Genomic DNA, 15,117 nt, shown 5'->3' on the forward strand with positions numbered 1-15,117 from the left:
TCCTAGATCTATCTATGGAAGGAGAGAAAGGGGGTGATGCATAGAAGGATCAAGGGGATGGAAGGAGCTGTGGAAGATGAAAGAAAACTCGGCTGCGTACTGCGGCCCATGTCCACTCCTAAGGCGGAACTTCCGGCTAGGTGAGTGAGGAGAGGCGTACAGCCTGAAAGATAAGAAGAGGATGAGCTGAAGGCCATGAGTAGTCTCAGCTGGGGGAAGAGAGGATGGAAGCAAGAATGGAAAGAAGGAAGGTGGAAGGGAGAAGATAGGGAAGGAGGGAGGAATGAATGGAAAGGCAGGGCAGAGGGGAGGGACAAGAGGGAACAGTAGAGGCTGGTAGCTGCTCTGGTTTTCAGTCAGAACCAGCCAGAACTCAAATGAGCTATCCAAGGTGCTGAACCCGGGGTTTTTTTTTGGGGGGGTCAGCACCTTGGATAGCTCCTTCGGAGTTCTGGCTGGTTCTGACCGAACTCCAGAATGGATTCCCAGCCCCACCGAAATGGGAGCCGCCAGCCTCCGCCGCCTCGCCTCAGCTCGCCACTTGTCCCTCTCCAGCCTTCAGTCTGGCCTTTGCCCTTCCCTCCTAGAAATGCATGTGCGCGCGAACGTGGGAGCCGCGCCCCGGCCTCGACGCGTGTCACCCACAACCCCGGAGCGAGGAGGACGCGTGCCGACAGGCAGGCGCCCCCGCCGCTCCTCGCCTCGCGCCCCTCCCCGCCTCTTTGTGACGGGCGGCCGCTTAGCAACGCGGCTCCCTTCGCCGCCCCGGCCACGGCACCTGCGCACCGGGCGCCGGCGGGGCCGGTCTCCCTCTGCCCGCGCGCCGGCCTCTCCCTCGGCCGCTCAGGTCGGCGGCGGGCCCTTTCTCGATCTCGACCCGGGCTCTCCTCAGCCAGCACCTGCGTCGCCCGGCGCCATCTCCGGCGCAGGCGCGCTCCCTCCTTCCCCCAGAGCGCGAGCAGCAGGAGGAGGAGAGCAGCGGGAGGCGGGCCCGAGCCGGAGCGAACGCGGGAGGGAGGCGGGCACCGCCGCGGCTGCTGCTGGGCGCGCTGGCTGGCCGGCCGTGTGCGTGAGGGGAGCTGTGCGGGGCAGCCCAGCCCGTCCGGTCCTTCGTTGCCACAGCCGGACGTGAGGCGGCGGCGGCGGCGGCGGCGGCTCTCACCCCCACCCACCCACCGAGCTGAGGTGAGGCCAGGGCACAGCACCCTTCCTGCTGCCTCCCCCTTCACCCCTCCCTCCCCCCTCGCTCCCTCCTTCCGCCCACCCACCCGTCTCTCCGCCGGCTGCCTCCTCTCCTTTCTTCTCTCCATCACCTTCCTCAGCTCGTTTCCATCCATCTTCCTTCCTTCCTTCCTTCCTCGCCAACCTCCCCTTCGTCCCATCCTTCCTTCTCATCTGCCTACCGCTCCTTTCTTCCTCTCCACCCGAAGCCTTTCACCTCTTTCCACCCTTCTCCTCCATCTGTCACCTCTCCCCCCTTCTTCCTTCTGTCCTCACCTTTCCACCTCTCCCTCCCTCTCCTCCCTCCATCCTCCCTTCTCTCTCCTTTGTGTTCACGGGCTTCCTCGTCTCCCCCAACCAGGACTCTTCCGTCTCTCCCCCCACCCCCCCGGCCGGTCTCCCCTCCCCAAGATATGCACATCTATTACAGGATTTTAAATTTCTGCCTTGAAGGGAGAAACCCCCCCACATACACAATGTGCGTCTTCCCCTCTTTTCTGCTTTCCTTTCTCTCTCGCACACGCGTGCGAATAGGCACAGGGAGGGAATCAGACAGAGAATCCGAGAAACCCGTCCACCCCACCCCACCCCCACCGGCTAGACCTTAATAAGTGGTCATTTTTCTGCATTGTGTGCGTGGTTGTGAGGTTGTTGTTGTTGTGCAAACGGGAGAGGCAAAAGGATCAGAGAGGTTTTGGTTGTGTGTGTGTGAAATCTGTTTCCTACAATTTATATAAAGGAGATCTTTGCTCCCTTTTGTTTAATGGGCCCGTTATTTAGCAAGAGTGCTTTCTGAGGCAGCGGTTTGTGTGTCTGTGTATTTAAAACTCATCATTTGGCTGTCTTTAAATTACAGTCTCTTCCTGCTTCTGATGGTCTCAGTAAGAAGCCACCAGGAAAAGGGGATGGAGAGCCTGTGGTTGAAGAGGAGCCTGACAAAGCTAGCTTTTTAAATGCCTCGTCTTCCCTTTAGGTCATTTCCCATTTTTGACCAACTTCAAACCACCTGCTTAATATTTGATTTGGGATCCAGCCGTCCCATCAAGACATTTCCTTGGGGTTGAGGGGAATTATTTACATTTGTAGTTAATATAAGACAGTCTTCTTTTCCCTAAATATTTTGGGTATATCTTCTCAATCTAATCAATGGGGAGAAAGTTATGCAAGTTTTGGAATGGGAAGTGATTGATAGTATGCTGCATGAACAAAGTTTAGCTAAGTATTCTCTGAACAGATTTAGACATTGCATGTTGAGGTTTGGTTGGCTTCTGAGCAAAGTGACCACTGACCATGTCAAAAAGTGAATGGAAAAGAGGTGCTTGATTAAGACAGACAGACAGACAGACAGATATCTCTAAGGTTATTCTCTGAAGGCTGGATGTACTGATGACACCTCACAGTTGGAGAAGGCTGCTGAGAGGATATTGGACTCACAGATCACCTTTTAGCTCTTGTTTATATATTTTCTAATATATTTTATGGGGTTGCTTCTTTTTCCCTTCCTATATTGAATATATTGTCAGGAGTACTGTGACACTTTCGACTGTGTTGATAGGTAATATATTCCCAGTAATTTTCCTTTTTGTGCATTTGCCCATTGAATTAAGAACTTTAGTTTGTACTTTGTCAACCTGAGCATGTGCTCTGGGACTTTGACATTTACAAAATACAATAATCAGCAGTGCAAGGGTTTGTGCATTATTGCTGCCACGTATGTCCTTAGAGATGGTAGGCTGTTAACTTATCAGAATTATTGGCAGTGTTCTTAGTTGTGTATTCTGAAGAGGCTGTATAAACAGAAATGTAGTAGTTATGCCTGGGTTTTTTTTAATAGTAATTCAATCAATCAAATGTTCATTTGCTTAACTGGAAAGGCACAGTAATGACATTTAATCACTGATAAAACAAAAATCCATAAACAGTATAATAATTAAAAACAAAATAAATGAGCATATAGACATAACTATTGCCTCTTTAAGGTACAATCCTGTGCATGTTTAGACAGGAAAAATGTCCTACAACTCCCATCATGCCCCAGCTAGCATTACTGGCTGGGGCATGCTGGGAGTTTCAGGACTTTTTTCTGTCTAAACATGCATAGGATTGCACCCGGAGGGAGCAATCCTATCTAGATAGATGGCCGCCTCTGAAATCAGAGGTGACCGCCTATCCAAAGCAGGGCAAGAGAAGCACGGCGGGGAGGGCCCTGTCCTGTGCGCTTCTCTTGCCCTGCCTTTTCAGCTAAACTAGTCTAGCCGCGGGAGGATGGAGCGGGGAAGGAGGCTACTGTACAACACACAGGATGTGTCATACAGGAAGTTACGATCTCCGCGCCCCAGAACGCCCCTAGCCACGCCCCTTTCTGGCTGCTCTGTGCTCCTCTTGTGATCGTGGAGGACGGGGCTATTCTGCGCTGCCACAGAAGTTGGAGGAGGTTCGTTCTCTGGGAACCGACCTTGGAGCGTGGGCTCTGAGGTCGGTTCCTGGAAAACAGCATATCCTATAGCTTTGCTGGCTGGGGAATGCTGGAAGTTGTAGGTCTTTTCTCTGTCTAAACAAGCATAGGATTGCACCCTTAATTATTTAATTTCAAATGGTATGTCTAATGTTCTGATGTCTACAAAATGGATATATAAACAAATCAAGAATATAAGAACTCTTTTCAGAGATTTTGTCTTTTGTAAAGCATGGTTAGTAACTGATAGTAAAGGTATCCTGTACTGTACAAATTAAAGCCTTAATGTTAAACTTGCTGACATGTTCACGTCAATAAAACGTCTAGGCATGTGAGTGTGTGAAGGACTAGGACCTGTCATCTGCATTTAATGGGTTCTATGATGTCCATGTGAATCACATTTCAGTTATTTTATCTCTGTGGCAGAAATGTTGCCCTTATTTTCTGTGTCCTCATAGAGGGGGATTATTGTAAAATGTGAAATATGACATCAGTAGTGTGTCAAAGGGCCACTGAGCAGTTGAGTCATTTAAGAAATTTGTTAAACAATCTCTGACGTGGATATGTGGGTTTGGAAGAACATAAGAGTCCTACTGAATCAGACCAAAGGCCTGTGTATGTAGTCCAGTAGCCTCTTTCCCATACTGGCCAACCATATCCTTATGAGAAGCCCATAAGAAGTACATGAGGGTAATTGCCCTTTCCTGCTGTTGTTCCCCAGTATTCAGAGCATGGTGCACCTGATCCCAGAGGTGTTATATAACCATAATGGCTACTAGCCATTGATAGCCTCATCTATCGTGAATTTCTCTACTCCCATTTAGAAGCCATACAAATTGGTGGCCATCACCACATCTCATAGTACCAGATTCCATAGTTTAATTAAGTGCTATGTTAAGAAGCACTTCCTTTTGTCTGTCCTGAATCTCCCACCATTCAGCTTCAGTGGAAGACCCCAGATTCTAGTATTATGAGATACTCCATCCACTTTTCCCACACCATGCATCATTTTATACACTTCTATCATGCCACCCTTTCTCACCCTTTCCTAAATTGTTGTTGTTTATTCGGTCAGTCGCTTCCAACTCTTCGTGACTTCATGGACCAGCCCACGCCAGAGCTTCCTGTTGGCCATCGCCACTCCCAGCTCCCCCAAGGTCAAGTCCATCACCTCCACCCAAATTGTGACCTTTCCTTGTTGGACAGTTGCTCCAGCCCCTTGGTAATTTTGGGTGCCCTTCTCTGCAACCTTTGGAGCTCTACCATATCCCTTTTTGAAGTGAACTGGATAGAACTGTACATATTATTTCAAGTGGGGTTGCACCATCAATTTGTATAATGACATTGCGATATTTATTGAAAATTTTATTTTTAATCCCTTTCCTAATTATCTCTCTAATATGGAATTTGCCTTTTTCACAGCTATCACATACTTGGTCAACATTTTTATTTACCCCAAGATTCCTTTCCTGGTCATTCAGCTTAGACCCCATCAGTGTATATGGGAAGTAAAAAAAAATGTCCTAGTGTGCATCACGTTACATTTATGTATGTGGAATTGCATTTACCATTTTGTTGCCCATTCTCCCAGTTTGGAGAGATCCATTTGGAGCTCTTTGCAATCCTTTTTGTTTTTACTATCCCAAATGATTTGGAGTCATCTGCAAACTTGGCCACCTTACTGCTCATCCCTAAGTCCAGGTAATTTGTGAATAATTTTAAAAGTGTTCGGAACATAGTTCTTACATCCCTCCATTTTGAGAACAATCTATTTATTCCTAGTCTCTGCTTCTTGTTCTTTAACTAGTTACCAGTCCATATGAAGACCGCTCCTCTTATCCCATGAATGCTAAGTTAATTCAGGTGCCTTTGATGAGGGACTTTGTCAGATGCTTTTTAAAAGTCCAAGTTCACCAGGGGTACAGAATCTCAGGCCTGAAAGCTTCTTCCAAATGGAATTTGGCGCTTGGGATGAAAGAGGTTCTGTATCCCTGAAGCACATCATGTCTACTGCACCATTCTTATCCACGTGGTTGTTTAGATTCTCAAAGAACTCTAAACTGTTAGAGAGACAGGACTTGCTTTTGCAGAAGTTATTTCAATTCTTCTGTATCAAGACTTTTTCTTTTAGATACTTGACACATTTATCTTTTTAATAATGGTTTCCATCAATTTACCCAGATCAGATGTTAAGCTAACTGATCTGTAATTACTTGTGTCCCCACTGGATCCCCCTTTAAAAGATTGTGTTGCAATGGCCACTTTCTAGTCTTTGGGTACAAAAGCTAATCTTAGGATAAGTTACATATTTTTACTAGAAGATCAACAATGACACATTAGAGTTCTTTAAGAATACCATCTGGACCTGGCGATTTGTGAATTTTTAATGTGGTAATTTCTACCATTTCATCTCTGGCCACCACTATGTCCCTCAGTTATTTAGACTACCTTACTGAAAATATTAATTTAGGCATGGATATCTGCTCTTCAGTACATGGATGCTGCTGCACTCATGTCCTGTTTGTGGGATTTCCGTGGGCAGCTGGTTGGCCACTGTGAGAACAGAATGCTGGACTAGATGGACCCTTGGTCTGATCCAGCAGGGCTCTTCTTATGTTCTTGTTCAGCTTTTCTGCAATTTCCTTATCATCTTTTGATACACCCTTGTCATCCAGTGGTCCAACTGCCTCCCCAGCTGGTTTTCTGCTTCTCATGTAGTTAAAGATTTCTTAAAAATAGTTGATCTTACTGTTTATAGCAAAATGCTCCCCAAATTCTTTCTTTCTTTCTTTCTTTCTTTCTTTCTTTCTTTCTTTCTTTCTTGCATTCCTTATTGTCTGTTTGCATGTATTTTGCCAAAGTTTGGTTCCTTTTGTTCTCTTCATTTGGGCAAAACTTCCATTTTCTGAAGACTTCTTGCCTTTTATGCCATCCTTGATTTTACTCATGAACCACATTAATGTCCTCTTGGACTTCATGGTACCTTTCCTGACAATAAATATTCTAGCTGAGCGTCTTTTATTTCAATTTTGAATATCGTCCAAGAGTTCTGGAGAGATTTGACCCCCTTTACTTTTCCTTTCAAGTTCCTTTTTACTATACTCCTAATTTTGAGAAGCGTCCTCTTTTGAAGTCAGATGTGACTATGTTGGACTTCCTTGGCAATTGTCCACTTACTTTCCAGAAGAAATTTCTGCGTCAGAATAACCTCTCAGTCCATTGTACTTTAGGACAAAGAGGACTTTTATCAACATCTTGACATGCTGAAATAGGACTGCTCTCTGTCTGAACTCTATATAAACCCACAGAAAATTCACATGTGACCTTAAACTAGTAGAGAAATATTACTTGGAAAATGTGTATTCAAAGCATAATGTACAACACAGGCAACATAGAACCAATACCTTGGTTATAAATGCATTTACTTACTAGAATACCTGTATGTTTATTTATAATGTACCCTGTTTTCTTCAGCACACTTAGTTAAAAGGAAGTTTCATTGAAATTAACCACTGCTTCCAGATGTTAGAAATATTTAGCATTGAAGCATCACAGCTAACATCTTATACTGTCGTTCTTGGAATTTCCAGTTATGCTAGCAAATAGGTGGTGAAGTACTGAAAAGTGCTTCCTCTCTTTGATTTCAGAGAATATATGATGTAAAGTTTGGGTCGTGGGCAGATGGGGAAGTACAATTGTGAAAGGAATGTGCAGTTTCAGAATTAGTTAATGCTAGATATATAGAATGTGTGTAAGTATACATGTATAGTTCCATATGTCTTATCATCCTTTTTCAAAATGAGAAAGGATGTTTAGAATGAGATCGATATTGTTGTTTCATGAGTTTTAACACTGTGGAGTAACACAGAACTTCAGTCTCTGCTATCGTGTTACGGTCCATGTATTCATGGATTACTTAAGCGCTAGGATGAATGTTTTGAAAGATGATACTGCATTTTGCCAGGAATTTACGCGGCCTCTTATTGAACTTGGTTTTGCTTTTGGCCATTACTATAAAATATCTAGTAGTACTATCCATTTTTACAAGCAGTGAAGTGATACAGTCTATTTAATTTACACACATTTATGTTCTCTGTTGATGGTTATTTAGTTGCGAACCTCTGATAAGGCACTTTTCATATTACGATAGTTATAAGGTCAAATTGATAGATTTGTTGAGATCGGAAAACCTGTGCTGTTCTAGAAATTTATTGTAACTTTCAAAATACATTCTTGCTCTCAACTTTGTTGAACATGTATCTCATTTGCAACTGAAAAAAAGGACATTGAATATCCAGTAAAGAAGACCATGATTTGATCTTATGGAGACGAGGGAGTTAAACAATGTTGCAGAAAACAGTTTTACTGAATCTCTTTATGCCCTACTGAAGGACTCCCTTGGGAAAGTCACACTTCTCTAAAGCATCCATTCTGATATCTGTCCCTTTTTGGAATTTTGCTGCCCCAAGGAATGAAATTCCATAGCACTTTTACACAGCTATTGCTGAAATGTTCTTAGGATTTGTTGTAAGAACAGTTGTTCTTTTCTCTCTCTAATATTCCTGTTAGTTGACATTGTTTACACATACTCCTTTGCCCCAGTCATCATCCCCTTAGATTAAGTTCCTTTGGATTTTCTCATGTGACTTTGCCATCTAAACTGGTTTTCATCCTCATAGCTCTCTGAATTCTTATCCTCCTTGAATTGTGGTGCTCAGGACTAAACTAAATATTCTGGATGAGGTTTTATTGATGTCAAATAGAAAGGCATTTTCACTGTTTTCAAATTGGATACAATATGCAGTATATGGAAACCAAGGAACTGGACTTCTGTACCACAGTGTTCAGTGTTTATAAAGGATAACAAACAGCAAAAAACAAAAAACATGGTTGATTCTTGACTTAAGTGTAAGTAGACTCCAGTGCTTTCAGTTTTATTGATGGAGTTAACAATTATCTGACTTGCTTAAATATTTTTTGGCAGTGATAGTAACTGTTTCTCAAAGCGGCATTCAGAATTCCTTTTGTTTTTAAAAATGAGGATGTTTTTATTAGTGAAGTTGCATGCACTATGTATCTCAACTTCAGACAAATTGATGCTTCTCTAGGAATAAAATAATAGCATCAATAGAATGTTGCTATTTTATTCACCAGTTTTCCCTGTAGAGAGCAAAAAGAGAACTCATTGAAAAGTGTCACCTACCTGAGGTCCCACATCAGTTATGCACAGCAAAAGCTGGTGATAGGCCTCAGCAGCTGCAGGCAGAATAGCCAACCTGTACAGGGAACCTGTCACGCAGCCCAGAAGCTGGCAAACAATCATGCCACTGGAATAAGGCTGCAAAGAGCAGGGGCCACTAAAAATGGTGGATGTTTGAAAGGTGACTTAGGCAAAAGAGAGGGGAGCAAGTGACCAGAGTGACTGGGAGGGAGGTACAAAGAGGATGCTGCGACAAAGGACGGAGGTTTGGAGAAGCAGAAGGGTGGAGTGCTCAGGCAGGGGAGCAAAAGGAGTGGTGAATGAAGGAAGACAGCAGGGATAGAGAAGGAGTTGAGGGGGAAAGAAGTTGAGCCTTCTTAAAAGTCTGCAGTGACAGACCATGGTGGACCTCTGATGGCAGCTTGTTCCAAAGGTATGGGGCCACTGCAGAGAAGGCCCTCTCACGTGTGATCACCCACCTGACTGCTGTCATGGGTGGGCCAATGAGAAGGGCCTCTCTTTCTGATCTTAAAGTGCAGGCAGGCTGATATGGGTGAAGGCAGTCCTTCAAGTAACTTGGTCTCAAACTGTTTAAGGCTTTAAAGGTCAAAAACAGCACATTTAATTGGGCTCAGAAACATACTGGTAACCAGTGCAGCTGGTGCAGCATAGGTGTTATGTGATCAAACTGCCTCACCTCCACCAATACTTGGGTGGCCACATTCTGCACAAGCTGAAGTTTCTGAACTGTCTTCAAAGGCAACCCCAGCCTGGACATGACTAGTGTGTGGATAACTGAGGCAAGGTCTGTCCTCTCCAGATAGGGCCACAGTTGGTGTACCAGCCTAAGCTGGTAAAAAGCGCTCCTGGGGGCCATCTACATGACACTGCTTTCAAACTTCACTCCGTCATAACTGCGCAACATTGCAGCTGCGAATTAGTTTCTGCTGCGGTACACACATGATTTACTGCAGACTTCTCCAATGGGAAAATCCGCTGTGCCCTGACACATAGCTGTTGAAGCAAAGTAAACAGCAGTTGTGCTGCTCTTCTTTTTTTTACCGTTATATTTAAATGCGAAGCTGTGCAGGCACGTAGGGGTGGGGGTGGGACAGTTCAGGTGTTAGTGACTGTTTTGTATTTTAGGGGTTCTTTTGTGTCTGTCTGTTCCTCATTAGGTAAAATGTGGGTGGTCTGTTCCTTTGTTACTAGGCCAACTGTTTGGCAGTTCTCCGGCCCAAGACTCTCATGATGGTTCACACATGCCAAGGCTTGGGCCCACGAGAGGTACGTGCCTACCCATCATTCTGAAATGGTGGCTGGAGCAAAGTTGGTCCTGGACCTTCTGCTCCACCGACACCCCCCCCCCCAGCCCTTGGCCACTGACACCAAAGCAGCCATTGTGAAGATACGAAGCTGTGAAGGTGTGGTTGAAGAAATGAGCATGCTTCTCCATGCCTCTGTAACTGCACAGCCGTGAAGGAATGGGGAGGAGTGAAGGGGTGTCACAGAGTGATACAAGCACTAGGCATGCCTACCACACGCCCACCACAAAATTTGAAGTCAGTTCGGGGAAGGGACAAACAGGTCACAACTGCAGGAAACCCACAGCAAATCAAAAACTTCACAGCAAAACCCCTCTTTGCAAATCTGCATTTTCCAGGTGAAAACCATGGTTTGGCTGCAAAGTGGCGACTGCGTCATATATTCCGAAGGACCTTGTATTGCAGCAGCCCTGGAATAAATGGCTCATGTAAATGGGGCCCTGGAGACCACAGCCACCTGGGCTTCCCCAGTTAGCTCAGAGTCCAGGAGGACTCCCAGACTGTGCAGTTGGTCTTTCAGGAAGAGTGCAACCCCATCTAAGACCAGTTGTAAACCTCCATCGGAAGTAGCTGGTTTCCAACTTACAGTACCTCTGTCTTGCCTGGATTAAGTTTATTAAGCATATACTCAGTGAGCAGGGGAGAGAGTAGATGTGGTTCTTTGGATTTCCATCATCCCTTCCAGATTTCCTTTTTAGAAGAACTCTAATTTTGAGTGTTTGTACATGTGATTGGGTATATAGGGATGATGTTAGTGTACTGCCCACATGAGTGCCTTACAGACTCTCTTTCTGAGTTGGCAGGGGAAGGCTTGGAGTTGGAAGGCACCTCAAAGGTCATCTTGTCCAACCCTCTGCTGATGCAGGAATTGCACTGCTACAGCATCCATGATAGGCGTCCATCTTACCTCTTAGGGAGCAATCCTATGGCTGCTAGACAGTGGCTAGACGGCCTTAGGATACCTGGTTTTCCTGGAACCGACCAGGAAAACCCAGAGAACCAACTTCCCCCCACTTCCGTGCTGCCTCCGAGGCAGCGCAGAACAGCCCTGTCCACTGCGCTCACAAGAGGAGTGTGGAGCTGCCAAAAAGGGGCATTCTGGGAGGCGTTCTGGGGCAGGGAGGGTGGAAATGCCTGTACGACACATCCAATGTGTTGTACAGCAGCCTCCTCCCCCGCTCAGCCTTCCCATGGCTAGACAGCCACAATCAGCAGGGAATGATCCCTCTGTGCTTCTCCTGCCCTGCATTGGATAGGCAGTCACCTCTGAGTTCGGAGACGGCCGCCTATCTGAATAGGATTGCGCCCTTAATGTAGAAGAGCCCAGCACAATCTGAGGTGCTCTATTCCACTCTCAAACACTGTGTACAGTCAAGACGTTCTTCCCAATGTTTAGCTGAAATCCCTTTGTTATAATTTGAACTCATTGCTTTGGGTCCCCCATCTGGAGCAACAGAAAACAAATTTTCTCCATCATCTATGTGACAGCCCTTCAAATATTTGAAGATGACTATTCTATCACCTCTTAATAATCTTCTGTAGGCTAAACATATCCAATTCCTTCAACCTTTCCTCATAGGATTTTGTGCCCAGGTTCTTCACCATTTTTGTCCCTCTCCTCTGGCTGAGTCCCTTTTATCAAGGTAGTTTTGAACTTCATGATGACCATGGGGCTGATGCATGGTCCATCTAGAGAACATTAGTTACTGGCAGATTAGAAATGTAATAAATAGATAGATAGATAGATAGATAGATAGGTCTATGTGTTTTATGTATGTGCTGGGTGTAGTCTGAGGTATGTGGAGAGTGTGAAACAGCCATTTTGGGAATTTTGAATTTGGGGGCAGGTGAAAGGGACAGAGAGGTGTGAATTGGCTGAAGATTAAACTCCATCATGAAGTGCAGGGTATTTCTTTTGGGGGAGGTCTGATGTGGGACTGCAGCTTTGTTGCCTTGTGGGAGTGTCTGTGTGCCCGCACTTATTTTATTTATTTATTTTATTTATTTATTTATTAATCGCCCATCTGGCAGGTCACCCAGCCATTCTGGGCGATGTACAAAGCATATAATAAAACAGTTTAAAACAATGAAATTCTACAATAAAAACATTTTCTAAAATACCCTAACCCACCCCAAATGCCTGCCTGAACAACCACGTTTTTAATGCACGGTGGAAGCTCATTAAAGAGGGGGCATGGCGGAGTTCCCTAGGGAGGGAGTTCCACAGAGTGGGGGCCACTTATGTTCTGCTTCTAAACCTGTAAATAAAGAAAATATAATAATACTAGTGTAAAGCCCATGTCGCCATGGGCGCTAGCAGTCTGAGGGAGAAACATACTGTTCCTTGACTCCCACTGTATCAGTCCTCCAGAAGCTGTATGGAGTTACTTTCCTTCTGAGGACTTTTGGCTCTCACTTCCTCACACCTGTCACCGCTGAAAGACATTTGCTTCTTCCCCTCAGGACTTAAGCCCACCTCCATCCCTTTTCTTCCATCATTTTAAAACCTGGTTTTTCCTAGGGCCACTACTTTTCCTCCTCTGCCACCGCCTCAGAGCATTTGGCACCACCTCCATCACCATCCCTGCCACCAATATGACTGCTCTGAGAGCTGGCTCGACTCGCAAAGCCCAAGGCTGTCCCTCCATCCCTGCCTTCGTGTTTTTCTCCCTGTGCACCTGCGTGGCGCAGAGCTACATGGGAGTTGTAGTTCTCCAACCACTTCTGGCTCCTGGCCAGGGCATGGAAACATATTGTTTTCCAAAGGCAATTTAGGCTGCAATCTTATACACACTTACCTGGGAATAAAACTCATCTAATTCAACAGAATTTAGTTCTGAGTAGATGTGAATGGGATTGCATTGGTAATCCCTGTAGTCCTGGCCCTGGAACTTCTCACTTAGAAGTGGAGGAGTAACAATATTCTTCACAACGGGGCCAATTGTCAACACTTTCATGAAGTCTATGTAAAAATGTACATTACAATCCCTAATATATCAAATGTTATCTAATATTCCAGACAGGCTAATATTAATACAATGAAAATTATTGACTATAGTTAAGTATTAGCCAGTTTTGTCAGCCTTTCAACAGGCAATTGTATGTATCAAGTATGTCTGCAAAGAGACCCAGAATTAGTAAGTGGTAAATCATGGAAGAAACTATTCCAAGAGCTCTATTAACAGTGGATTGGTGAGTTGAATCCAGAAAGAATTAGTTGAGCTACAGTAGGTAACAACTGTGCTCTTTCGAGAGGCATCATGCTATCAAGTATGACTGTAATAAAACCTATTGAGGAGAAGCATGAAAATTACTTTCAGTTTTTTTCCTTCCTTGAATAATTTGAGGCAAACGAGATTAGCTTGATGCTTGATTGACTCTGGGAATGATTTTATTTGCTGTTGGGATATTCACTCTTCTAATGCAATGTTGGACTCCACTTTTTAAATCAACATAGATAAATGATCATTACATCCATTAAACAGTTTGATACATAACCACACTTCTCATTCGGTGTAACAGACTTTTAAGTTAGGTCATTATTTTCCTGTTTTATGGCTGGGTCTTGTATCCAACAGTGTTCTTCTGTCAGCAGAATGGAAGCCACTTGTGGAAGAAATTTTCTGTCTGTGCTGCTGCAGCCCCTTGCACACTCCCCAAATCTTCCCTGAAGGGTTGGTAGACCCTTCAGAGTAGATTGTGGGGGTACGTGAAGGGCTGCAGGGGGGAGGAGAGGATGGGGAAGTCCTGTCACCCAAGCGAAAGTCTGCTGTCGTGCTGTTGGATTTAAGCCTGTGAAATTAAGGTTGAGATAAGTCAAGTATAAAAACTTAGATCTTCTGTGTTTTTATCATCTGGAACAACACAGTGCATCCTACTCTTGTTCCAAGGTCTTCAGCGTGGCAATTTAGACTTACAATTCCTGAGAAAAAAATGTCTAAGGCTATCTAGCTGAGCAGGTATTTAAACCTGGGGCTCAGCGCTCAGGTCTCTGCAACTACTTTATTTTGAGCCATGCTGGAACACACTACCATCATAGCCACAGTTAAGTCATGGCTGAAGTGAGACTGGGACCTGGGTCTCTTGCATACAAATCTAATGCTCTTTTCACTTTTTGTTGTCTTTTCACATTCCTTAGAATCTGTCAGGCAGCTAGAGGAATTATGTGGTAGTGATTATCTTGATCCAGCAATTCACAGGAGGCTTGAGGCTTGATATAAATTATATTACATTATTTTCTTATTAATGAGTATTGAATCAGTGGAACATCCTGGGTGCAGCAGTGCCCTTATGTGCCAGTAAGGAACGTAGAGGGTTTTGGGGGGTGGGTTACATGTAGAACATGAAGAGAAGGAGAAACAAAGTAGGAACAATGGCTCTCATTTACTGAAATATAATTAGAACAACGAATGTAGAGATTTTAGGATTGAAATAATGGGTTTGGACTATGAACCTTAACTGGTATATCTTCTTCACCATTTTTTTCTAATATTTTCTGTACTGCATGTACAGCTAAAGAATCTCATAGCTCTGAAGACTTCATTTTACTGCATATATTTCTTTTCTTATATGGAGCTCAAGGTGGTGCTGTGGCTAAGCCCCAGGTTGGGGGCATGGTTCAGTAGTAGAGCACCTCCTTCACATGCAGACGGTCCAAGGTTCAATCCCTGGCATCTCCAGGTATTGTAGGAGAAACTCCTGCCTGAAACTCTGGAGAGCCGCTGCCAGTCAGTGCCGACAATACTGGGCTAGATGAACGAATGGTGTGACTCATTATAAGGCAGCTTCCTATGTTCCTAGGTGGCATACATAACCTCCTTAGTGTCAACAAGGTGGTTGTATGATGTGTCTGAAGAGCATGACTGTAGTGCTATAGAGGGCCAAATGCAGGTCTGTCTTACGGTCTGAAAACTAGT

The 15,117-nt window shown here is 44.7% G+C and overlaps 1 protein-coding gene across 3 annotated transcripts in view; it reads left to right on the top strand.

Moving 5' to 3' along the window:
- Positions 1-987: 987 nt before the first annotated feature.
- Positions 988-15,117, top strand: part of CTNNA2 (catenin alpha 2) — an 857,198-nt gene continuing 843,068 nt past the window's right edge. For all 3 annotated transcript variants that reach the window (XM_084855355.1, XM_084855357.1, XM_084855356.1), the window contains exon 1: positions 988-1,185. The gene's annotated coding sequence lies outside the window, so the exon portion shown is untranslated. The remainder of the gene's footprint in view (positions 1,186-15,117) is intronic.

The sequence above is a fragment of the Heloderma suspectum genome, chromosome 5, assembly GCF_057233095.1.
Source record: "Heloderma suspectum isolate Gila_16-S chromosome 5, 16-S_ref, whole genome shotgun sequence".
In the NCBI taxonomy this organism is placed as follows: Eukaryota; Metazoa; Chordata; class Lepidosauria; order Squamata; family Helodermatidae; genus Heloderma; species Heloderma suspectum.